Source organism: Pteropus medius, unplaced genomic scaffold (assembly GCF_902729225.1).
Source record: "Pteropus medius unplaced genomic scaffold, Ma_sr-lr_union100, whole genome shotgun sequence".
Taxonomy (NCBI): Eukaryota; Metazoa; Chordata; class Mammalia; order Chiroptera; family Pteropodidae; genus Pteropus; species Pteropus medius.
Window position 1 is genome coordinate 8,030,173 of NW_024349802.1, and position 25,544 is coordinate 8,055,716.

General features: G+C 39.4%; 1 non-coding gene across 1 annotated transcript; it reads right to left on the reverse strand.

Moving 5' to 3' along the window:
• Nucleotides 1–4,014: 4,014 nt before the first annotated feature.
• Nucleotides 4,015–4,154, reverse strand: LOC120581875 (U4 spliceosomal RNA). Its single transcript, XR_005647392.1, has one exon. It is a non-coding gene; the product is annotated as a U4 spliceosomal RNA (small nuclear RNA).
• Nucleotides 4,155–25,544: the final 21,390 nt, after the last annotated feature.

A 25,544-nucleotide genomic window follows, 5' to 3' on the forward strand; every position in this document is an offset into this window, starting at 1 on the left:
TACACACATTTACATTTTCTCTTTATATGTTATTGGATGACTTTCCATGAATAAAATAGAAGTAGAAATGCTATGCGAATGACAATCTTTCACAATTTAAAAACTCCTAAAATGGCTTTGGTTTTCCTTACACTGATGCATGTTATAGTCAGACCTGCATTGGAATATAACTGATGGATGATCAAGGTTCCCAGTTTAAACTAGCTCAAACATTTGGCGAGGAAAGATTGGAGATTGCAATAACACATCCTACAAAACCAGTTCCTTTGTAAGAAGCAAGTACTCTGTGTTAATACCCTTTATTTTTATTTTTTATGTTTTTATTATTATTAATTTATTTTTTATGTGACATTGATTAACGAAATCCAATAATTTTCATCTATACACTTTAACAGTAAGGCATATATATATTTAGACTGTGTGTTTACCTCCTGTAGTTACATTTCTTTCTGTCACCATATATTTGACCCCCTTTACCCCGTCTACCGCCCCTCTCCCCCACACCCTACCTTCTCGTAACCACTAGTCTATAGTCCATGTCCATGAGTCTCTGTTTGTTTGTCCTGTTCATCTGTTGCTTTTAGGTTTATATTCCACATATAAGCGATATATGTGATTTTCAACTTTTTCTCTCTGGCTTATTTTGCTTAGCATGATTATCTCGAGGTCCATCCATGTTGTCTCAAATGGCAGTATTTCATTTCTTCTTATGGCTGAATAATATTCCATTGTATATATGTACCACAGCTTCTTTATCCAGTCATCTATTGTAGGACACTTTGGTAGCTTCCATGTCCTAGCCACTGTGAATAATGCTGCTAGGAACATCAGTGTGCAAATATCTTTTCGGATATGGGGTTTCAAGTCTTTGGGGTAAATACCCAGTAGAGGGATTGCTGGATCATATGGTAGATCCATTCTTAGTTTTTTGAGGAACTTCCATACTGTTTTCCATAGTGGCTGTACCAATTGGCAGTCTCACCAGCAATGTATGAAGGTTCCTTTTTCTCCACATCCTCTCGAATATTTGTTATTACTTGTCCTGCTGATTATAGCTATTCTAACAGGTGTGAGATGGTATCTCATTGTGGTTTTGATTTGCATTTCCCTAATAGTTAGGGATGTTGAGCATCTTTTCAAATATTTGTATGTCCTCTAGGGAGAAGTGTCATTCATTTTTTGATTGAATCATTTGGTTTTTGTTGTTATTGAGTTGTATGAGTTTTTTGTATATTTTGGATAATAGGCCCTTATTGGAGGCATTGCTTGCAAATATATTTTCCCATTCAGATGGCTGTCTCTTTACATTGTTGACAATTTCTTTTGCTGAGCAGAAGCTTTTTAGTTTGATGTAGTCCCATTCATTTATTTTAGCTTTTACTTCCCTTGTCTTTGAAGTCAAATTCATAAAATCCTCAAATTCAAAAAGTCCAAGGTTTAGTTCCTGTGTTTTCTTCTTTGCATTTTATTGTTTCAAATCTTATATTCAGGTCCTTAATCCATTTTGAGTTACCCTTTAAATGGAAATCACAATTCTAAACAATTATGGCTTAACGTATTTACATTTTGGTTTTGACTCTCAGAACGCTCAGAGCAAAATTTTGGTGCTTAAATTCCAGTAATAATTTTACCCTCAGGTCCTGACAAGCTTTATATTTTCTAACACATCTCTAAGGAAACACACACATACACACAAACACACACACACACACGCACATGCCCACACACACGTGCACATATATGCCCACACACGCATTATGAATGACATTGACAACAAACTGAGTCTAAAATGTACTGTTATAGTATTATGTTACCTAAAACGTATATGATTAAGTAATGAAAACTTTGAGAATGAAATATATTCGTAGGCTTCAAGTCCAGGAGCAGAGGCAAGACTTTATCGTCTCTTTGCTTAGTCCCTTCTCTTCAGCCCAGGGAACCTTTCAGACTTGTCTATGGTAGAACCAATACTGAGAATCAACATTTCTACTTTCAGTTCATGTTCTTCAACTCATTGCCTCCCTTTTCCTGCCAGAAACTTTTAAGTTTAGGGTTAAATCTTTTGCCGTAAAAATCTAAATACAGTTGACCCTTGAACAGTGCAAAGGTTAGAGGCACTGACAACCCACCCATAAACTGTGCAGTAGTAATTCTGCATGTAACTTTTGATTCCCCAAAAACTTGACTATAGTTGTCCCTCGGTATCTACGGAGGATTGATTCCAAGACTCATTGTGGGTACCAGGTTCCACAGATGCTCAAGTCCCTCATATAAAATAGCATAGAATAATGCATACAGTTGGCCTCTGCATCTGTGGATTCCCAACCACAGATTGAAAATACAGTTTTTGATCTGTGATTGGTTTACTTGCAGATGTGAAACCCGGGGTTATAGAGGGCCAACTGTATAATCATTGAAAAAAATCTGTGTAAAAGTGGACCCATCCATTTCAAACCCATACTGTTCAAGGGTCGACTGTAATACAAAAGCATGTGGGGTAAAAATTCACCCACTTTGTTTCCCCACACATGAAAATTTTGTGTATGTGTATAGTCTAGCTTTTGGTACTTAAGAAAATAACCAAAATATGCTTTGAGTGGGTGACTCAATTCAGTTCAACAATTAAAGTCCATACCTTGTGTCTGCAAGTATCACCATTTGGGAGCTGAGGCAAGGTAGAGAGTGGGAGTATGTAGTCATATGTGCGACAGCTCTTGTCTTCAATGAGCTTATAGGCTGTTTTGAGAGGTAAAGCACAGACAAGATCACAAATAATGTTAAGATGTACAGTTTGAGAAGATATTATGTAATTCAGACAAGTATAAGTCTATTATTGAATGCTTAATGAAGGAAGTAGAATTTTAGATGGGTCTCGAAAGATGGGTAAGATTTAGAGAAGCCAAAAGTTTAATTTTAATTTGTGCACTACATTTTTCCTAACAGGACCAAAATGTGGCTTATAATAAGACAAATTACTTAACTTCTCTGTGCATTACTTAGTTTTCTCCTTAGTGAAATGAGGTAATAAAAATAGAACCATCTTTGTAGAGTTACGGTAAAGATTAAATGAAATTCTATATCTAAATAGCTTAGAACAATTGCCTGGACGACAGTATCGGTGTTTACTTCTCTTACACAGAATGAAGTGAACAGGGCCCCATGTAGTTTTGCAAAAGTTTCACTCATTCCTGTTCTTTGCCATGGAGAACAGTGAAGTGAGGTTTAGTTTGACGGGCATGTGCATGGGGAGGTGAATGCTTACAGAGGAAGAGAGTGCAAATAGCTGCTTCTTAGAATGTGAGACAAGGTTTCTTACCGCCACTTACTTTTCTCTGTTGTTGAACTTGGAAATCAATAAAATCTTCAATGTGTCCTGAATTATTTTAGTTTAAAAGCCAAGCCCTTTAGAATGGAGAGTTTAGGATCATCTCAACTGCGTATCTTGAAATGCTGCCTACTTAGGCATTTAAAACCCACAGAAGCTGGGCTCCAACCTACTGTGTGCTCTGGCCTGAAGTACCTGAGCAGGCCATCCATTGGGACTGGACTCAGTCTCTTCTCCCATCCCATCTCCATCCCTGGCTCTGTCCAAGTATCTTTCTTAGTATCATGGTTGTCCATGTTTCTAGTTCTGACAAACATTTATTCAGATGTGTTAATAAAAACAATAAGCCTTGATGTTACCATTTGCCTATTACAAAAACATCCTTGAGTCAAAGGTTACTCAAAAAGCTCATGATTACTTCTGTAAGAGCAGACCAGATCAGTTCTTTCTTAGAGAAATAACACGTGAGTGCAGTCACCTTTACTGTGAACAAGGAAACATTTCTGTAACAAGAAAAACATTAATGATAAAATTGGGGACCTTCATATCAGCAAAGAGGGTAGAAGTGACTCTAGAGGTAGCAGGTTCTTTCAATTAAAATCTACTTTAAATGGGGTGATCACCAAGATGTTTTAACCTGAATTTAAAAGCAAAGGTAGCATTTTTTTTGCCTTTTCCTCCCTTAAAATTGTTTTTAAGTAATTTCTATTATATATTATACATATATAGAAAATGCATAAAACATACATATTTGGGAAAAGTTTTCAATTAGCAGTAATCATGCCTTGGATAAACCTCATTGGTTATGATACGGCCACTGTGCAAAGCTAAAACATGCGTGCATGGTTTAACAAATTATTATAAAGCAAGCCATGCGTAACTACCTTCTTAAGCCAGCACCCCACAGCACCCAGAAGCCTCTCCCAGCCTCTACTTTTTTTCTTTCTTTTCTTAAAATTAAGTTTCTTGGGGTAACATTGGTTAATACAATTATATAATTTTCAGGTGTACATTATAATTTAACATCTGTGTATTCTATTGTATGTTCACCACCCAAAGTCCAGTTTCCTTCAGCTACCATATATTTGATCCCCTTTACCCACTTCACCCTTCCCCTACCCCCCTATTTATTTTCTGAATTTTATGGTAATCACTTAACTTGCTTTACTTCATAATTTTATCCCCTGAGTATGAATCTTTGTACACTATAGTTTAGTTCTGTTTGTGTTTGAAGTTTAAATAAGTCAAATCATACAACATGTGTTCTGTGTGTCTGCCTTCCTAAGCACAGTATTTATCCATGTTGTTGTGTGTGACTGGGTTCATTACTTTTTATTTATGTATGGCATTCCAATTTTTTGGTGTGAATATACCCAAAATATATATCCATACTTTTGTTGATAGACTTTTGGGTTATTTGCAGTTTAGGGCTATTTAGATAATGCTGCTGTGAACATTCTTGTACCTTTCCTTTGGTGCACATGTGCACACATCTTTATTAGGCATAGACCCAGGAGTAGAATTGCTGGGTCACAGAATATGCAAATCTTCAACTTTAGTAAACAACGCCAATAGTGTTCTAATGCAGTTGTCCCAGTTTATACTCTCACCAACAGTGTATGACAGTTTTCCTCTTAACTTTTAGAAGAGGAAAAAAAGTTTTTCAGGATGTTAAAATATGTTTAACTATGTGAAATTTATACATTTGGCTATTGCAGAAACAGGGTGAGTTTCATGGACTAAATTCCTATAGATGGTATGAGTGGCGGGCTCAGTAAGTGCTCTTGCTCTGGACTCTGACAAACCTGAGTTCAAATCTTGGCTTTGCCATTTATTTGCTATGTTATATTCAAGGCATTTAACATTTTAAATTCTGTTTTCTTATCTGTAAAAAGAACGAGTGAAAATAGTATGTAATTCATACGATTTTTTAATTGATTTAATGAGATAACATAGTTAAGGTGCCAAGTACATTGTTCAGCACATAGAAAACCTGAAGATAATGGTTGCTGCTGCTGCTGCTACTACTAATACTGCTATTTGCATTCAGGATTTCCTTTATAACCATAGCAGTGAGAAAACAGAAAGTTAGACTTGACCATCTATATCTTTATATTTTCCAATTATGTCTAACCTAAGGAAATAGTCTCAGAAAGGGAGAATCAAGATGTTTATAAGCCAGGACTCAGTTTTGCTTAAGTGGCATCAGCCATGTAAGCAGACATTCATCAAGAGATGACTTCCCAGGTCACCCTGATAGTTCTACATTTCTTGGCACCTCAGAGATAAAATAGTTGGAACCCTAAGCCCTTTACCACCTGGCCATGGAGCTCCAGTGCTCTGCTGCCCTCATTCCTGGCACAGCCAGCCAGCAGAAATCTCCTGATTTCTGAGACTATAGCTATGAGAGCATCATGGCCACCACATCCCGTTGGGCCTCTGTTCACCACTGCTCTGGGATGCAGCTGCAGGATCTGTTCCCATAGGATAGTAGTAGATGACCGCCAGCAATGCTGGAAATAGGAGTCACAGAAGCCAGGATGCAGGGTGGAAATTATTGTAAAATATCCTACAGAGAGTGAGCGGGAAGGCTGCCAGTGTAATTCTGCACCAAACTTGACTGACCCCACAGCAGCTTCTCTCCAGCATCTGCATGTTTTTGTCCACTCTTCTAAGAAGATTCCTAACAGGCATCAGGAAGATTTCTTGTTCTAGAATCAGAACTCTAAAAGTCCTCTACGTGGAAGACACATTGCAGTTCTATGGTGCAGGGTCTAGAACTCCTAAAGGTATGAGGGATGTGACACCACTAAGGGTCAGGCTCAGAAGTGGGGCAGGTTTTTTGTCTGAAGGGAGGTGTCCAGCCCTGGTCTTGATGGGGAAGGAGGAGGTACAGGATGGATTATGGGGTTTGACTTTCAGACTTGATTTGGAAAAACTACTTATTCAATGAAGTCATTGCCATTTTAGAGTCAAGCTTTCCCACTCCTGATTCCTTTGTTTTAGGGCAGTGACATTTTAGGAAAGACTTAGAAGTCTGCTGGATAGGGAACTTGAGTCTGGGTTAGCCAAAAATCTGAATCAGAGCATGCACGCGTGCACATACGTTCAATGACTCAAAATAGGCTAAATAGGGTCTTGTATTAGAGAACTTGGTCTAATAATCTTGGAATCACTCTAGACTACTTGATCTCTTCATGCCACATACCAGATTTCTCCACTCTAGTCAATTCTTTTCTTTGAAATGTACCCCTCCTAAGTTTTTCCTTTTTCTTACTTTAAATCTTTCTACCTTTATTTCTTTGTTATTGCCAAGACCTCCACTCCAATAAATCTTTCATAGGTCTGCCAATTTAATGTTATTAAAAGAATTCTTTCATCATTTCATGATGAAAAGCACAAATAGGCTTCCAAAATTGTAACATTCCTCAGCCTGGAACTTGAGATCCTTCACAGTCTACCAATTTTTCATTCTCATTTCCCATCATTTCTCAGTGAGTCCTCTTTTACAGTCCAATTAAGCAATTAATTGTCCCTGTAACAAGCTATACCCTCTGTTCATCTATGGCTCATCCTCTAATACCATCATTTTCTTTCCTTTTTCTTCTATCAAGCCCAGTATTGCCAGAGTGTGGAATGTGTCTCTCTGGTGTCATACACAGTATAATTAGGAGATAGACCAAACTTTTTGACACTTTAATATGTAAAGTTTAAATAAATATGTATTATGGAATAAACAAATGGTCACATTATACCCATGACTTCATAGATACCATTATCCAAGATGGGTGAGAACAGGTAATGCCACAGTATCCCACTTTTACAGACTGAAGAATTACAGGTATTCCACATTCTGAGGATATAAATGTGGTAGTCACACGTCCTTGGTCAGCGTGATTGGTTCAGGAATGTGGTTCAGTTTAGTCCAGTGAAAAGAAGTCTGCCAGGGACTTTAAGAAAGAAATCTCACTCTCAAGAGTGAGCCAGCAGAAGTGACAGCTTTCCCTCTCTCTTTTTCTGGACGTAGAGGCTGCAGATATGAAGATGGAAACTGCTATAAGTACTTTGGTGCCATGAGGGAAGTCAGCCTGGGAACAAAGTCAGCTCCCATGGTGAGGACAAAGTTGAGAAAAGTTTAAAGAGGTCTGTTTTAAAGATGAAAGCAATTCTAACTGGACTTATAGTTACACAAGCTAATGCATTAACTTACAAGTCAGCATGAGTTGGTGTCTTTGCCACTTCAGTCTCCAGAGCATAAAGAATGATTCAGTATGGATGGTATGGGTTGCTAATATAGGTCCTTGCTTCCTCAATTTTTGTTTGACCTGATGGCTGTAGTTGGAAAATGGCAATAATTGTCACATTCTGGTGTAAATGGATAATATCACTCATAATTTGAGGCCCCAGGGCCTTTGGCAGCATCAGCTCTGCAGAGAGCTGAGGGGACAGTATCTTGGGAACTTGTAGTCCATTCGTGGTGAGTGTGACAGTCCAGCAATTAGGAGGCTATGCTATAGATGATCCATGTCTGTGATTCTTTCTTTTCAGAAGTCTGTGGAAATTTCACTTCTGGAAGCTATCATTCATTTAGTAAGTGAAATGTAAACCTTAGAGTTAGGATTTTGGTCTTTGTTTTTCTCTTGTTTTGGTCCCATTAGAGAGCAGTGGTTAAAATTAAAATTTTTACAATGCGAAAGTGAGTCTATGTTGGAAATATAAGTACTAGTGGTGATTGGTATTTAAATGGTTGCTCTGATAGCCATAAGCTTCATTTGTTTAGAAGGCACTAGTTAGAAAGAAGATGAAGAATCGGGAATAGGATACATGAGAGAAATGTGTTGTCCTTTTCAGCTGTAGGGATAATTTACTTCAGAAAATAGAAATGGGCCCAATAGTATAAATGAGTTCAGCATTCCTGGAGAAGAGAATATTTAAAGAAGCATCATTTATCACATTATTTAAAATAGCCAAGATATGGAAACAACCTAATCGTCCATCAACAGATGAATGAATAAAGAAAATATGATATGTACGTACAATGGAATATTTTTCACCCTTAAAAAAAGAAGGAAATTCTGCCATATGTGATAACAAGGATGAACCTGTAGGACATTATGCTAAGTGAAATAAGCCAGCCACAGAAGGATGAATACTGCATAATTCCATTTGTACAAGTTAATTATAATGGTCAGATTCATAGAAACACAGAGTACAGTGACGGCTGGTTTCAGGGGATGGGGGGGCAGGGGAAATGAGGTGTCGTTCAGCGGGTATAAACTTTCAGTTATGCTGGGTGAGTAAGTTCTAGAGGTCTGCTGAATAACATTGTGCCTGTAGTTAGCAACACTATAATTGTGCACTTAAAAATCTGCAAAGAGGGTAGATATCACCCTCTTTAGATGTTCTTACCACAAAACAAAAACAAAACAGAAAAGGGCAGGAGGAAGCTTTTGGAGGTGTTGGATATGTTTATTGCCTTGATTGTGGAGGTGATTTCATGAATGAATGCATATCTCCAAACTCATCAAATTCTATTCATTAAATATGTCCAAATTTTTTTTGTATGTCAACTATACCTCAGTAAAACTGTTTTTAAAGAAAGCAATTTTACTATGTTTGGCTTGTTTTGTATGCATTCAACATACAGAAAAGTCTGACTAGAATAGATAATGGCTCTTAAGGGAAAATGCTATGCTATTGATGATGAGTAACTTCAGCTGCTATGTCAGGTAACTGAATTCCCAGTGACTTTACACAGTACAATTTATTTCTCTCTTATATCATGGTACAGGTTGGAGAGGGTTGGTCTTTTAGGGACCTAGATACCATGCTCCTTTGGGTCCTATGAGTTCTTTCCTGCCCACGAGCCAGTGGAGAAGAGAAGGAACACATGTTGGAAGTAAGGGCTGGATTGAAAATGGCACACTTCACTTCCACTCACTTTCTGTTGGCCAGAAGATAACCATAGGACCAGATTAGCTTCACGTCAAGCTTTATGCCAAGAAAGTAAGGATCTCATGGATTTTGTGAAGATCAGCTCTCTCTACACAGTTCTAAGTAAAAGGCATCTATCTATACAGTTAACCAAACTCGCAAACCTTTACCTGCTCTAACAGGCAGTGTGCCAGAGGAGTCAGAGCCAGTAGTGTCTGTTTACCATGAGAATGCTCTAGAGAACACAACATCCTGTTTGTGGCTCTCACCCCAAAGTGACAGGATCATAAGCAACTTTCTCTTTGGAGAAAGGCCTCAGATATGACACAGTCATTGAATACCTGGCCTGGGTTATACTTTTCCAACAACAATAAAAGTTGTTAGGTGTCAGGCATAGACATGAGAGATATGAGAACCCAATTTATTTTCAGAGTATGAAACATTAGAAGAAGATAAATGTCTCTAGAGTTTTTATAAGACTTCCCAAGGTAATAAGCTCTGGACAGTCTACATGCGCTCAGCTTGAAGCCATCCTGAGTAAACTGTGCTTCTTTTTTTCTTTCAAAATACATCTTGTCTCAAAGACCTGTTCCTCTTGCTGCTTAGAACCAGAAGTCTAAGAAATGAGAATGGTTTTGTAGTGAAAGGTCAAGGTAGGCCTCGGTTATTGACAAGACTTGGGAGCTGTGATGGCATAAAAATGCATTGTACTGTCCTTTTACTTGGAAATGTTTTGGTTTTGCCTGAGGCCATCCTTCCCATGAATAGCTCTCTACTCTGACAGCCACCTTTGGCTCAAACACTCCCTGAAGTATTTGCTGACCCTTCCATAGACTTCATGGCAATCTCACACAAGAACTTCTGCCCAACTTTCTTTCCATCTCTCTGGGATCTGACTTGCATTACAGTCTGATGGCTCTCCCAACTTATCTTGGCTTCTTCATTTCCTTTTATGTGGGCATTTTCCTGTAAAGTCCTTGCACATCCCTCTTGGCATCTTCTTGGAAGACCCAGACTGACACAAAAGTTCATGCTTAATATTACTTCGTTGTCTATCACTTGCAAAGAAAGCACATACACATATTTATGCACACCATACATTTCCACGAAGGTCAGTTCTAGTAAATCTTCCTTTAAAACTCCTATGAATTAGAGGTGGCTCCATAGTATAGTGGTTAGCACATCTGCTTTACACGTAGAAGTTCCTGGGTTCGTGCCCCAGGTGGAGCCACGGACCATACCCCGGGTTCTCCAGGCCCCGGGTGCGCACCGCAAGCATGTGGGAGAAGACACCCCACCTTCAGAGATCCAGTTCTTAATGGGAAACGGCAACATCCATAGGTCAGGGGTGGAAGTGGGGGCAGGGATTAAAGAGGGAAAAGTTAAAAAAAAAAAATAAACTCCTATGAATTAAGAGAGGAAACTGAACAACCAAGAACCTGTGAAAAAGGATGTTGGAGAGATCATGAGGCTAGGGGAAACTTCTCTCTCTGGAGGTCCTTAGGAAAATAAATACAGGAAACAACAGCAAATGGGTAATAAGGTACCATTTTAATATTTATTGTCGGTTGGCTCAGACTCAATGAAGAGCTTTCTAGTAGGCTGGGCTGAGTTGGGCTTGAGTATCCAACTTAGTCTAAAGGCCTAATGGACTCTTCAAAATCTTTAGCTCAAACCTAAATTCCAGAATTTACTTACCCTATAGCAAGACATGTGGGACAAAAGACAAGGGAGCAAGAGTACCGAAGGCCATGTGCTTGAAAAAAAGAACAAGATGGCTGAGCCTCTTCTCACATGGGAGTGAACTCTGCCTTACTTCATCCCCTAAACCACAAGAGAAAAAGAGAAATAAAAGAGGACATCCTGGGAGTTCACACTGACCACAGTCACTAGTCTTGGAAACCAATCCAATCAGATTACTCTTTCCTTTTCTCTGGGAAGAGAATAGGGAGGGGCAGATGATCCTTCCCAGGGAGCATACTTAGATACTTACTAAAACGTACATTAATTAGCTAAGAGCTCAGTGTGTGTTTCATGTAATGGGTCTTATGGGAGGCAATCTCTCCCCTTGAGGAGTTGAAAATTCAGTTGGGAGTTGAAACAGATACATTCAGAGCAATCAGATGACAATTCAGTGCTCAGCTCTGTGGTTCTGACCAATAGGATGGATGGGAACAATGTGGGCTGGGCTGAGCAGCCCGAGCTTCCAAAAAGAGTTAGGTCTGAGTGAGACCACAGAAGATACAGTAGAAGGATGGGAGGAGGCCGTGGTTAAGTGCTCAGATACTGGCATGCAACAGACAGACCTGGGCTCAGACCTTGGTTCTACGTCTTATGAGGCTTCACAGGTTCCTGAATTTTTCTGAGCTTCAATTTCCTTATTTATAAAGTAGAAATAATATTCTTATATGACAGGGAGTTGCATATATGATATAAAACATGGAACATGCCCAGCCTTTGTGGTAGATGGCCACTTAGCATAGTAGCCGCAGGGAAGGACCCTTCCAGCTGAGGAGAGCAGCAGTAGTAGGTATATGTGGAGGGCTAGGAGGAGATCAGATGGCCAGAGAGAAGAATGCACTTTGCAAGGTCATGGGGAGTCAAGGTGGCTGGTGCGATGGGCCTAGGTAAAACAATCACGCAAAGCTGGGTGAAATTCAGGCTCGTTGCAGAAAGAAATAAAAAGACAGGGAAGGTTTTCCAGTAAAGAGTGGCAGTTGGGGGTAGGTGTTTAAATACATAAGTCCCTGGTTACAATAGAGTAAAAAGGGGACTTTTTTCTTTTAGTCAGAAAGGAGGCTGCGTTCTTCCTCTTTGAAGAGTTGTGCACACTGTATCTACAGCATGGAAGAGCAGATTGCATTTTCTCATCTTAAACAATCAAGGATGCTATTAGGGAAACTTGTAGAAGGCCAGGCAGTTTGCCTGTTGTAATACCAATTGCTTGCAGAATTGTGTTAGCATCCCATAGCTACAGCTGCATTTGCAAATAAGATATGTAAGGAAATTAAATGCAAAGACAGTGTGGAGTCTTATTGAAAAAGTTATTTCTCAAAAATTTACAATTTATATTTTTTTAATCAATCACAACAAACACATAAAAGACACTTGGCCTCTAATTTGTATTCCAACCTAATTACAAAATGACTAATCTATTTACTGAGCTCTTTAATTTTTACCCATATTTCCATTTTCCCCCTGCCTGTTGATTCCAATACACATGCAAATTTATTTGGTTCTTGAACTTACATATATGTAATTTTCCATGTCATTTAACATTACTTAAATATCTCTGGTCCCTATGGCCTTTTTCCCCTAGTGGTTTAATCTTGACCTATTCCCAGACTCAGCATGCGTGCCTATCTGTTTTTATTAAGATGTTTTGGTCTTCTTTGGAAAATAAAAATTGCATGTGATGTAGCCCATTGGGATTTAATCACAGTAAAAATGACAGCAGTATTAAAGACTCACAGCTTGATTTAAACAGCCTTGTGTGTAAGTACCCTCCCACCCTCCATATTCGTTCCAGCCAAGGAACACAGGCAGTAGAATTGGCCAGCCCCACATTGTTTCACCAACCGTTAGTCTTCTTTTGCTTTGGTTCTGGTCAGTGGAGAGTGTAAGATCTCCAGGCCCCATGACTCCTCTGCTTCCCAGTATATTCTGGCTCAGCCAATTCAGAATCAACTTAGTGGCCGTTTTTGTGGCTAAACTTGAGGGTTATATTTCTTTTCTGCCTATCCCAGGCTAAAGCCCCACCGCTGCTCCCTAGTCTTTAATCAGGGAGGCTCCTGAGCCAAGGAAATAACAGAGACATCCTAGGGATTCATTGCTCATGGACACTGTTGGATGATGGCTTAACAGAGACATCAAGATTGATGCAGAATATCATATGAAGAGTGTTGTTAGGGTCCATCCACAGCATGCACCAGAATGGTTTAGGGATAACCATGCACCAGTACTGTTCAATAATTCGCTTTCCAAGTACTCATGAGGAAAGAAGGAGCTACATGTGAGGGAGCTCTGTGAAACTTGATCTGGTTGCTAGGTAGGCCCAAGGCTTATCGTGGTGTCTCCGAGCACTGCACAGGCTTACTTATGAAGAGCTTTCCACAACCTCAGAAGCCCCTGGCAGAGAAAATCCATGCCCAGCAGCAGCTATGTGCTAGGAGGGGAGAATAAATGTAGAGAAAACAGAAGGGCATTGAAATAAGAATAATAAGAAAGAAAAAAGAAGGATAGAAAAATATTTATGTCATAGGGAAGGGTAAGGAAGGGACATTCAGTATTCACAGTTACAAACAACTTGTCTGACCTCCTAAATTGAATGGACATGAGGACCTATGCCCTGGATTTCTCAGGAAAACTTATTTCAAATCATTTTACTTATTGTCAGGCTGTGGATCTTAAATTTATATTCAGAAAAGTGGCCATCAGAAAGCAAGCACATGAAAATAAATGCTCTCCCAGTTATATGGACCCTGCAGACATATGGGACAATTGACTTCTGGTCCTGGTAAGCATATCCAATGTAACCTATTATTACGAGTGAGTTATGTATCTTACAGTAGACTGCATTAGCTCTGGTGAATACTTCTCTGAATTAATGATGATCAGCAGGAATTTCTTGGAACTAATACATGCTGTATTTGCCTTTTGTTTTTTTCCTGGTGACTATGTGAGCCTTATTTCTCTGGAATTCCTGTAACACTTTAAAAAATTTAGAAGACAAGCCCCTAGTAAGATTGGTCAATTACTAGCATTTCGCCATTGGTAGTTTTGATTTTCATTTTAATCCAATAGATGTCATTTAAGGAATAACAATTAAAAAAATAAAATAAAATAGTTAAGTGTTCACCGTAGAAAATTTTCATCATGCAGAAAAGCACAAAAGAGAAAATCAATATTACTAATGGTTTACCCAGGAATAATGACTGCTAGCATGCTGACATTTTGGATTTTTATATATGTAGCCATCTAGCCTTTTTTCCAGATTGTGTTTGAGTGAGTGAGAGAGTGAGCATGTGTGTGTGTGTGAGAGAGAGAGAGAGACAGAGGCAGAGATGGAACACACATACTTTTTCCATGGCTATAAAAGTGGGCTTACATCCTACATGCTACTATTCTCTGTTATTTGACATTAGGTAACTCCCAGGTTTTTGTTTTAAAATACTGATATAAATCTCCCAGTCCATCAGTTTGAGGTCACAACTATGAAGATTTCCTTAGAGAAAAATGCCTAGAATTGGACAAAGAGAATAAGCATTTTAGGGCCTTCTGATAGTTATTATCTAATTATCCTCCAGAAGGAGAACTGAACTTCATTTTCAGACTCATAGTATGAGCCATCACCTGGTCTGAACCTTTGCCAACACTAGGTATTGCCCATTGGTACATTTTCATGTCTATATTGAAGTCATATTAATTTAGGATTGTAAAATAATAACAGCCATATACTAGGCCTTTCTTTAAGGTCAGATCCTATGCAGAGCACTTTACATATGAATATCTCCCTCGAAACATGCTACCACCCTAGGAGATGGTGTTATTAATATCCTCATTTTTCAGGTGAGGATGTGAAGATAAGAATGGTTAAGCAACTTGCCTGATAATTAGCAAATTTGCAACTGGGATTGTGTGATTTCAAAGCTTTTGTTTTTACTGACAGAACCGGCCTGCTTCAGTAGTGGATAATTCCTAGGACTTTAAGTTTTCAGATGCTACATAAACTGTTCCCAAGAAAAGGATTCTGGGACTTTGAAATTTGCATGCAGCAGCATTATTGGGAACAGCTCTTAGGAACAGCCTCTGTGGGTGCAGGACAGGGCAGAGACACAAGATGGTCAGAAAAAGTTAAAAAGCAAAACAGTTGTGACAAAGGCCTCAGCTGATCCCACATGGAGTTCTGGAGCCAGAGAGATGAAGAATTGTTTTAGAGTGCCCTGAGTTAGGGTGAGAAGGTCAGATCTTTGTAATCTTGTCATTGAATGTGGGTGGCTTAACTTTGGGTGCATTTATCCAAAGGCAATTCCCAGAGAGATTTAGCTTGATCTGTCTGGCAGGGAGTACCCCTGACAGCTGGCAGAATGAGTGCCTTGGTACTGAAAGAGGGTTGGGGTAACACACCATCCACTAAAAACTCAAGAACAGCTGTTCAAGAGACTGACCTGATGAATCAAACAGAGGCCCAATTTCTTGCCTGTCTTTAGTCCTTCTGGGAAAAGTATGCCTTTCTAAGGAGTTTTGCCTCCCTTTCTAGGACTAGCTGGAGAAGGCCATTGTCTCAGATGTATTCAGCTTCAGAACACTGGCAATGGGGGAAAGAACTGAGGCTGTGGCCAAAGAATCCCAGAATGTCACTGTGCATTAGCTGGTGATGTCACCAAGGGCCTTATAGAAGACAGCTTCTGGTGTCTTGTACCAATGGCCTGCTTTCATTTCAGGAATCACCCCATTCCCATTTTCAGTGCATGTGGTTCTCTGGTGCTAACCCTCTCCCCAGCCCTAGGGAGGGGTACAGGACCAAATGCCTCCAGTGATTGGTTAAAGGATAAACAAATGCCTTCTCTAGGCCAATGAGAGTCAGGCCTGTTAAAAGTTTGGATGAAACTTTTGAGAGATTCTCTTTCCACAAAAGTTGCTCCAGCTTGGTGTTGCTGGTGGCCATCTTCGTCTTTACTTGGAAAGAACTCTCTTGGAGAAAACTGGAGGGAAAGGAAACATAGAGAGACAATAAAAGAAACAAAGAGACACAGAGACAGAGTGAGACTGATTTTAGTGACATAGTTTTAGCACTTGAATTCAGATAAGCCTGAGGTTATACTTTCCTTATCACAATTCTCCAGACTTTTCAATTAACTGAACAAATTTCCTTTTTTTGCCTCTGTCAAGAATGTTTTACTTGGGTTATTGCCTTTGCTTTTGACATAGTTTTGATGACAACAGAGATAGCCAAAGAGCTCAAAGCACAGAAAACAGGGCTTCTTGGCCATCACCAGCAGTTGGGTGGGGTCTAACATCCTTGAGTACTGTAGAAGGCTATACAGAGGACCAGAAAAGGGATAGGACTTGCCCAAAGTCACATAGGTGCTGGGCAGTGCACTCAGCGGACATCTCTCTCCAAATGCAGAGACGGGGCTAAATTTACACTGATATGTCCAAAAATATTTAATAAATAACATGGATATTGATGGCTGGATAGATGAGATGGACTCTGTTATGTGCTATGAGGGGTATAAAGATGAATCAGTCATGAACTCTGGCCTCTGGGGACTGCTGTCAGAATTTATATCTTAAACTTGATATATTTGAGGTAGAATTAATAAGATTTGAGTATCAGTAGAATAGTGGAGAGGAAAGGAATGATGGAATTAAGAATGACTTTAGCCACAACAATTAAGGTAGGGAGGAAAGGAGAATCTGATTAACTGAATTCTAGTTAACTGAAGCTTGCTCATTATAGGAAGAGCTGTGAGCCATGCGATTTTCTTTTTTTTTCTTCTCTCTTTTTGTCTCCCTCTTGTCTCCCTCCCTCCCTCCCTCTTTCTCTCTCTCCTTTCCTCCCACTAGAAATAGATGTTCATGAACTCTGAGGGTCAGAATTGAGAGTATAACATGTGACAGTGGCAGTGTCACAAAACTCATTTTGCTGGATTTCAGACATAAAAGTGTGTATTTTTACTGATTGAAAATTATTTATATCTATTTGCTTTTCTACCACTTGCCATTTTTATTTGAAGGAAAGACAATGTGTCAAAGATTATTTTCCCTAATACATGCCTCCCTATTTAGCAGACCCTCCTCCATCTCCTCTCCTTCTTCCCTGTTCCCTAAAAGCCAAAAATTGCTTAAAAAAAAAAAGTGAACTAAAATATAGAAGTTGTATCTAAATAAACTTAAATGTTGTGTTCATTTTTTCCCATTTTCTAAATTGTTCAATTTCATCTGGCAGTGACCTCAATCTAGCTTAAAATAATAAAGGCAATTATCAGCTACTCTGCTGCATAAATAAGCCCTAGTTTTACTTTGCCAAGCATCCCATTAAGTGTTTGCTGGATACTTCTATTTTCATTCTTTATGTCTGAATCCAGGCAAGCATCACAAGCCAAGTAACCATACACTGAGTGGAAGATAAGTGAAGAGCCAAACAGGGAAAAGAGACTCAGAGACAATTTTCCCTGAACTAGAACAACCTATTCTGATCAGAGAAGTGAAGTATCACTTAACATTTGACAAACCACCATCCACGGAATGCATTACCACAGTAGCCTAGGATAGCAGAGTACAAAACTTCTGGATCAGTCCCATTTCATGGTCATTGGTCATATCCTGTGCCATCTGACAGTCCCTGAATGGCTATTATGTGTAAAGCATGTGATGAATCTCATCAATTCTGAATAGAATTTGGATAAAAACCAACCACATTTTCTAATTCAAAATGTATTTTTGGAATAAGATTGAGTAGAAATATAATTCAGTCCCCATGTCCAGAGACTATACAGGTATCTATTTGGAATGGGATAACACATTTCAGGCTTAGTCCTGATGCTCTAGGTGGGCCCACCTCACTCACTCTGAGGAATGAAGTGTGGTTGCAGATACATGCTCAGTTGACTACATAGCCAGAGAAAACACTGGAGAAAAGCCAAGCTGAAAGTATCCTTCCAAATCAGGTCTATACTATTCACATGTAGACCTAAAGCAGTCTGTCTTTTGCCTATGAAATTGGAAAGGATCCTTAAATTGGGCTGATATCCATTAACCTCCAAAAGCTGGAAGAGAACAGGATAACACTTTGCAAATAACAACCCTACCTTCAGAGAAATGTACAAAACTTACTGGTCATCAGAAATTCTCACCAGGAGTTCTAGCATTATGGGAGCCTTGCCAAATACAAATACTCAAAGCTTGTAGAGGATTCACTATCAGCATGCACTCCGCCAAAAACTTAATAGGAATGATCTCACTTTATCTAATGACTCTAAGATATAGTTTGTAATTAATACCATTTCACAGAAGGGAAATCCGAGGCACAGAGAGGTTAATTTGCTTGATCAGGATCACAAGCTAATAGAAGTCTGACCACAGAGCCTATCTATGCTCTTATCAGCTTTGCTGCCTCAATCTCCAGCTTCTTTACTGGGCAAAGAAAACTATAGAAAACTCTGTACATGGACCGTAGGGCCCACACAGAAGCACCTGCCCTGGGATATTCTCTAATATTGCTCTCTCTGCTTTACCAGAATGTAAATGAGAGAATATCCTGGGCAAACCATAGCCTTGTTTCATTTGTGGAAATGTGGTAAAAGATATTTGTTTCTTGCTATTCACAAATCTAATACAAGGGTCGATTCAGTTCATTTCTACATAGTTTTACATATGAATTAGGAGGCAGTGTGCTTTTGTGGTAAAGAGCACAGCCTCAGGAGTCAGCCTGCAGAGGATTAGTACTAGTGAGCCTGCCTGACCCTCAGTCTTTATCTGTAGAATACAGAGTCATAGTTCCTACTTCAGGTGATTGTTGTGAAAATTAAAATTCTTAGAAGTGTACTGGGCATAGTAAAAGCGTCAATTCGCTATTAAGATTATTGCTCCACTTGCTTGTTTTCAGGAATTAAGTGCAGTTTTAAAATCTTTTACCTAAAATTCTTATAGACAGCTGTGCTGTAGAATTCAAATTTGGGGGATTTTAGAAAAGTAACAGTGTGTCTAGACCGTATATGCTCTATGATGTCACTTCCTCGGTGGAATTTGGACAACACACCATAATTGGATACAGGAGTATTTTTGTAGCAAAATTTGTGGCTATTTATTCTCAGTGCAATATGTAGAGATGATAAGAAGCCTTGTGTTAGGTTTTGTGGCTAAATGAGTTTGCCTGACACTACAAATAAGTAAATAAATAAACGGGCTCTTTTTCAGACTCTGCATTTTAGAATTGTAGACAAGAGGCTGTAGATCTCAACTACAGGACAAAAGTTTTAATGGGTATCCACTTCCAGCTTTAGCCATCTCCTCACTGCAATAGATACCTTGTCAACAATTCCAGGTCTTACTCACCCCTGCACATCCTACTGCACAAAGGACAACTCCCTGTGACTCCTTGTTGGCACTGCAGACCTGACTTGTTGATTTCTTCACCAGACGTGCTCCTTCTCCCACATTTCTTCTCTTGATGAATGGTTCTCAGGCTACACTTACCTTGGAAACCCACCTCTTTATCCAGTCACCTGCTCTGACCTGTTGCTAGTGCTTTTTCACTCTCTAATTTTCACCTCTCATTTTCTGGCCAGGACCCCTCATTACTGCTGTCTTCACTGGTTGTCCAGTCTAGCTGTCTTACACACTGCTGGGTCCATCTCCCTTCAGTGCCACTGTCATTGTGGTCCTACACATTTGAAAAATCCCTGTTGCTTTCAGAAGTCCTAGCTCTTCAGCCAGCATTTAAGCATCTTAGGGACCTCCTCTTAGCTTCCCTGTCCAGCCTCTCCTGCCTTTGCTCCACCACACCTGTGGACTTGCTGTTTGTCATATACCCCATGCAGCCATCCCTTCAGTGCCACTGTCACTGTGGTCCTACACATTTGAAAAATCCCTGTTGCTTTCAGAAGTCCTAGCTCTTCAGCCAGCATTTAAGCATCTTAGGGACCTCCTCTTAGCTTCCCTGTCCAGCCTCTCCTGCCTTTGCTCCACCACACCTGTGGACTTGCTGTTTGTCATATACCCCATGCAGCCATCCCTGTGTGTTCATGTGTCCCCACACCATGTCTAGATTACCCTTCCCCATCTTCACCTTTTGAAATCTTACTCATCCTTCAGGAGGAGGCTAATTGCTGCTGCTTTGTTAAAGACTGCTTTGACTGTTCCAGAGAGAAGTTTCCTCCCCTCCCCTATCCTTTTGTTTGTTGCTTTCCTCATACTTCAGTTCCCCTGTCCATCATGATATTGGTTGGGAGGCCGTGTAGTAGCATCATGGTCAGGAGTCTAGGCATGCTGCCTGCATCCAAATCCTGCCTCTTGCATTTGCTCATATGGCCAGTTAATAAGCTTCAGTTTCCTCATCTATAAAATGAGGGAACTAAAATTAGCTTCCTCATCTTTTAACATCCCTCATGTGGCACATTCACCAGTTTGCTGTGTGTAAAGGAAACCATTTACTGAGTGCCTAGGGGATGGTGAGTGCTCTGCAAATGTTTGATATTTTCATTGTTTTTATTATTCTGTACATCATGCCATGACTTCTCCACTGGAAGAAACATGTTCATTGTTCAAATCCTCCACAGTGCTTTTCATAATCTCTCTCACACCATAGGTACAATAAACATTCGTCAGATAGAATTCTTATACTTTCATACTCTTGCATACACTCCAGCCCTTTTTGGAGTGAAGGTCTCAGACACTCAAAAGAATGAAATGTTATAGCCAAAGTAAGTAGATTGGGCTTACAGATATATACAGTAGTTTCATTTAAATTTATAAAAGCCATAAGGGGATATATTCATTTTTTAAAAATAATTAAACCTAAATAAAATCTGGAAAAGTCTATATCTATTGAGGAATAGCAGTATGGGTGAAAGAGAAATAAATCAATCTGGGGTATGAGAGAATGACCACCTGGCCGAGGCAATGGGAAACTTCATTAGGATCCGTTAAGCCCCAAATACTAGGTCAATAATGGGGATTTGTTTTGAGCTCTGTAAAACTGTAAGTATGCATAATTGCACTGTGTAATCCAGCCAAACCTTTGACTTTCTGAGGTACTCTGCTGTCTATCCAGCTGCTGTTTCAGCTGCTCCCTTTCATCTTAAAGCTGCTCCCCCAGGTTCGAGTGAGCCAAGGCAGCCAAGGAGATAAAAACCTTCTTTTCACTGGAATCGGATACCTTTGTGACTGACCCTCTGCTGTAGTCCTACAGTGTCTGATCAGGTCATACTCTTCAGTGGCTGTGGGAAGGGCAGCTGGGAGATGAGGGCAGAGACATAACAGAGACCAAAACTACATCTAATTCAAAGGGAAAGGTACCCTTTATAAATACATGGCTTTTAGGGGTACTATTGAGTTGCCATGTAAAATCCACAGAGTGATGAGCGGAGCATAGAGAGTAGCCTTTATCCTCTGCCATCTCCACCATCGGGGGTAAGTGGGCACTGCCAGGACACCCTCAGCATTCCAGGTTGGACAGAGTAGGGGCCCAGCTATACTGATTTGTGTGTGGGGCTTTTGCTGGGGTTTTCCCCAACCCTATCTATTCCTAAGAGCACCCAAATTTCTTTTGGGGGGAATTATTACATTCCAAGGTGTACAGTCATGATGTGGCGGTAAATCTAGGACATGTGTCCTCTCATTTTGCAATTGAATATTTCAAGCCAAGTCCTTGAATCTTCACTTTGATCCTGAAATCATCTTCATAGCCTTCCAGAAAATTTCCTTTCTGCTGAAGTTTGCCAGAGTAAGTTTCTATGGCTTTTAATCAAAGAACCCAAACTCACACCCCATCTGAAAAAGACTTTTGACCTTGATCTGTCTACAAACACCACTTACATTCCTTCTAAACCTCCTTTCCCCCAAAGCTTCCAGGCATATAGAGCATTCTCCAGAGAATTAGAAGGGATTCCCATAAACACATAAGCTGGGGAACCAGCTGCAGGCAGTTTGAGAAGGAAGTCTGTCCTCTCTCGAAGTCTGTGAAGCAGTGCAGGCTGTCTGGATCCTGTGGGAATATGTGGGCTGAGCTGACCAGCTTGCTGAAGGCTTGCCATGCTAACTAAGCATTCAAGCTGAGTTTATGCTTTTTCGTTGAAAACCTTTCCTAAAATTTACTGATAAGATTTAATTTTCTGCATCAACCTGCAGTGGTGCCCTTGGCACCCATTTCTCGGGACATATTTGATTCTATATTAATTCCCGTGCTACTTGAGTCCTTGGCACTTTTTACCATTCTGCCCCTTTCTGTTTCCTCGATTTTGGATAGTCATCTCTCATTTCTCATCAGTAAATGCATGTCTTCACACTGCATCCCTCTTCTAATTTTCAGTTGGCTTAGAAACCAGAAAATCAAGTTTGCTTAAAACTAAGTGTAAAGCAAGAGTGAAGAGGGCTTTGGTTATGAGTTCAGTCCATATATCTCAGTGCATGAGTTTTGTGGCATCACCATTCCCCTATAAAACGAGTTTTCTGTTCTATTTTGAAATGATGAGCTTGTCCCCCAGAGCTTAACTCCAGACATAGGAGATCTTACTAGGCTTGGAAATGCATTTTATTTCTCTCACATTTTATTCAACTTTCTCAGCTGCCTTTCCCACTTTGCATGAGCTATCCATCATCTCAGTAGAAATTAGTGGAAATCACTGAGTTCTTGAGGGCTGTTTTTGCTGAAAAGTGTACATCAGAGTCCTTTCCTGTCCGAGAGGAGGCATGAAGATGTATCAGGTAGCTTTTGTTACTTAACAAGCCATTCTTAAATGTAGGAGTTTAAAATAACAATCTTTGTTTATTTGTTTGTGATTCTGTGGGACAGAAGTTAGAGTCAGGCTCCACTGGGGTGGCTTATTCCTGCTCCACTAATGTCACTTGAGGACTTCAGCTGGGATATCTCTAATGGCTGAGAAGGCTGGCCTTCTCTCACCTCAAGGTATCTTATCCTCCAGGAGGCCAACTTAGGTGGCTTCCTGTGATTGCTGGTTCTAAGAGGATGAGAATGGAAGCTGTGAGGCCACTTGAGACCTAGGCTTAGAAGTCCCATATTGCCACCTCAGCCATATTCTGTAGGTCAAAGCAGGTCACAAGACCAGTCCTGACTCCAGGAGTGGAGAAATACACTCCATCTCTTGATGAGAGAAGCTACAAAGAATTTGTTTCATTTTTAATCTACCACAGCAGGAACTCCCAAATTCATTATTTTATGAAGGACCAATTAGGCATAAAGTCTTCTGATTCTAAAATAATCATCTTTTTCTAGCCCTGTCCAACCTCTCATTATTTGATTAGTACTTGTGAATTAACAAAATGCTTTCAATATTTATCCACATGACAAACTTTTGAAGTGTGTCTCCTGTTTTCAGATGAAGGGTTAGAAGCGTAGAGAAGTTAATGACTCACTCAGGGTCCCACAGCTATGAAACAGGAACACCCCAAGTCCTGTGCTTGTCCCCTGTACTCTGCTCATAAGGAACTTATTTATTTCAAAGGAGGTTGGTCTGCTTAATTATTATCACGTTTGAGATCAGAATTGAAGCTGGTTCCTCTCCTCAGGCCAAAGATTGTCGATTAAGGGCCACCTGTTGAAGGTGAACATACTTTTGTTCAGGATGTGCTTTTTCCTGATCACAGAGTTGTGCTTACAAATTCCAGAAGTGCTTCCTGGGGTTCTTTTATATCAGTAACTAGATTGGCTGAACTACAAATATACAGTTGCTACTCCTCAGAAAAGCAGAGCTAACAGCCATCTCACTAAGAAAAGGTAGCAGCAGATAGAAGACTTTTATGGCTTCTAAGCAGATATTCCTAAACCTATTTCTTCCAGAAATTCACAGTGTCTGGAGAGTCCATTAAATGAGATAGGCATTCCCTAGTTCTCTCGCACAACTGAAGTTTTGTATTTAGTTGGAAATATGTTTGACCTGTCAAATATTCATCTTAAAAAAATAATAAAAGGAGAGTTCTACCCAATTTCTTGAAAATCTTGAGAATTTATTAAGGGGATGATTTAAAAATGAAATATGCATTATTGAATAGAACCTGCACACTGGATAAAAAGTTCAAGGGTATATAAAGGGATCAGAGATTATTATTGCTAACTAAGAAGGAATATCAGCTTTAAAATGATACCTCGTATATTTCTGTGCTTCCTGTAGTTTTTCATCTTAGATGCCAAGGAATCAGAGGTCAGGGTTGTTGGAAAATCACTAATTTTTGCACCATATGACACATAGCACTATGTTGCTCCTTTTGAGGCTTTATATTTTTATTGTATGAAGCATTCTTGTAATTTCTGTCTTTATACCTAACTCTGTGAGAGAGCCAGGGTGATTTCCCCAGTGTATGAGTGAGGAAATTCAGACTATGAAAAAAGTTAAATGGCTATTCTAAATTCTAAAGTCAAAGGTGAAGCTAAACCCATATTATGACACCTTCTTCCTATCATAGGGCTAACTTCTAAAAATATATTAGTTTATTTTTTCTGAATATAAAAGAAAAAAATGCACATATAAAGTCTAAACAAGAAAATAAAAATTATCTAAGATCACATCATCCAGAAATGACCACTGTCCTTTTGCCATAAATTGGTTCTATTTTCTTTGTATCTAATATTACAGAAATTATATATATGTATAGAGTTTTACCCTGGTTTTTGTTATTAGGTTTGTTTTCCTCAAAACGAGTATTTTTCAATGCTATTATAAAATATTTGAAAATATAACTATAAACTACTACAGTGATTTTATGTCATATGCATATTCCATAAATTATTTAATCAGTGCCCTATTGTTTGACACATAGGTAATATCTATTTTAATTGTAGTAAATAACAATGGAATGAAAGAGTTTATACATAAATCTTATATTCCTGGGATTTCCCTTAGGTCATATTCTCATGGGACTATAGTGTCAAAAGCCATTATGATTGTTAAGGCACCTGACATTCCTTAACTATTATATCTCCCCCATTAAATTCAAGTGAAATTCAAACTGTGCAGGAAAACATCTCAATAGTAAGCAACAGCGTTCTTTTACTGGAAATTCTCTTCTAGAAAACCAGGAACATGTTCAGTGGATAGTGGCTTCATCTCACAAATTAGACCCTCCATAGAGGTTGGCAATAATTTTTTTAATAGGCTTTGAGGTCTTCTGCTCTCTGTGTCCCTGTTCTAAAATTATTCTATCAATTCCACAAAATTCACCATTATGAGAGTAAAAAAAGGGAGTGAGAGGAATGACTAAAGGGTGGAAAACTGTTGAGAAGGCTTTTGTAGTTGTCCAGGGCCTTTCTTCCTTTGCATGTCTTCCTTCTACCTGGATTACTCAGTACAACCTTTTCATTTAATTACTCCAACTTGCTCTTCAAAAATCAGCTCAGTCTTTGCTTTCTCTGGGAATTTTACTCTGTCCCCCTTCCCACTAAATTTCATTATTATTATGGCTTATTTGTGCTATTTGTCACATTTGAAACTTCACATTTATTTGAATGGTTAGTATCCGCTTCACCTACTAGATTGCGAATCTCTGTCATATATGATTTTTGCACATTATTATATCTTCAGCGCTTGGCATATAGAGAGTCAATAGA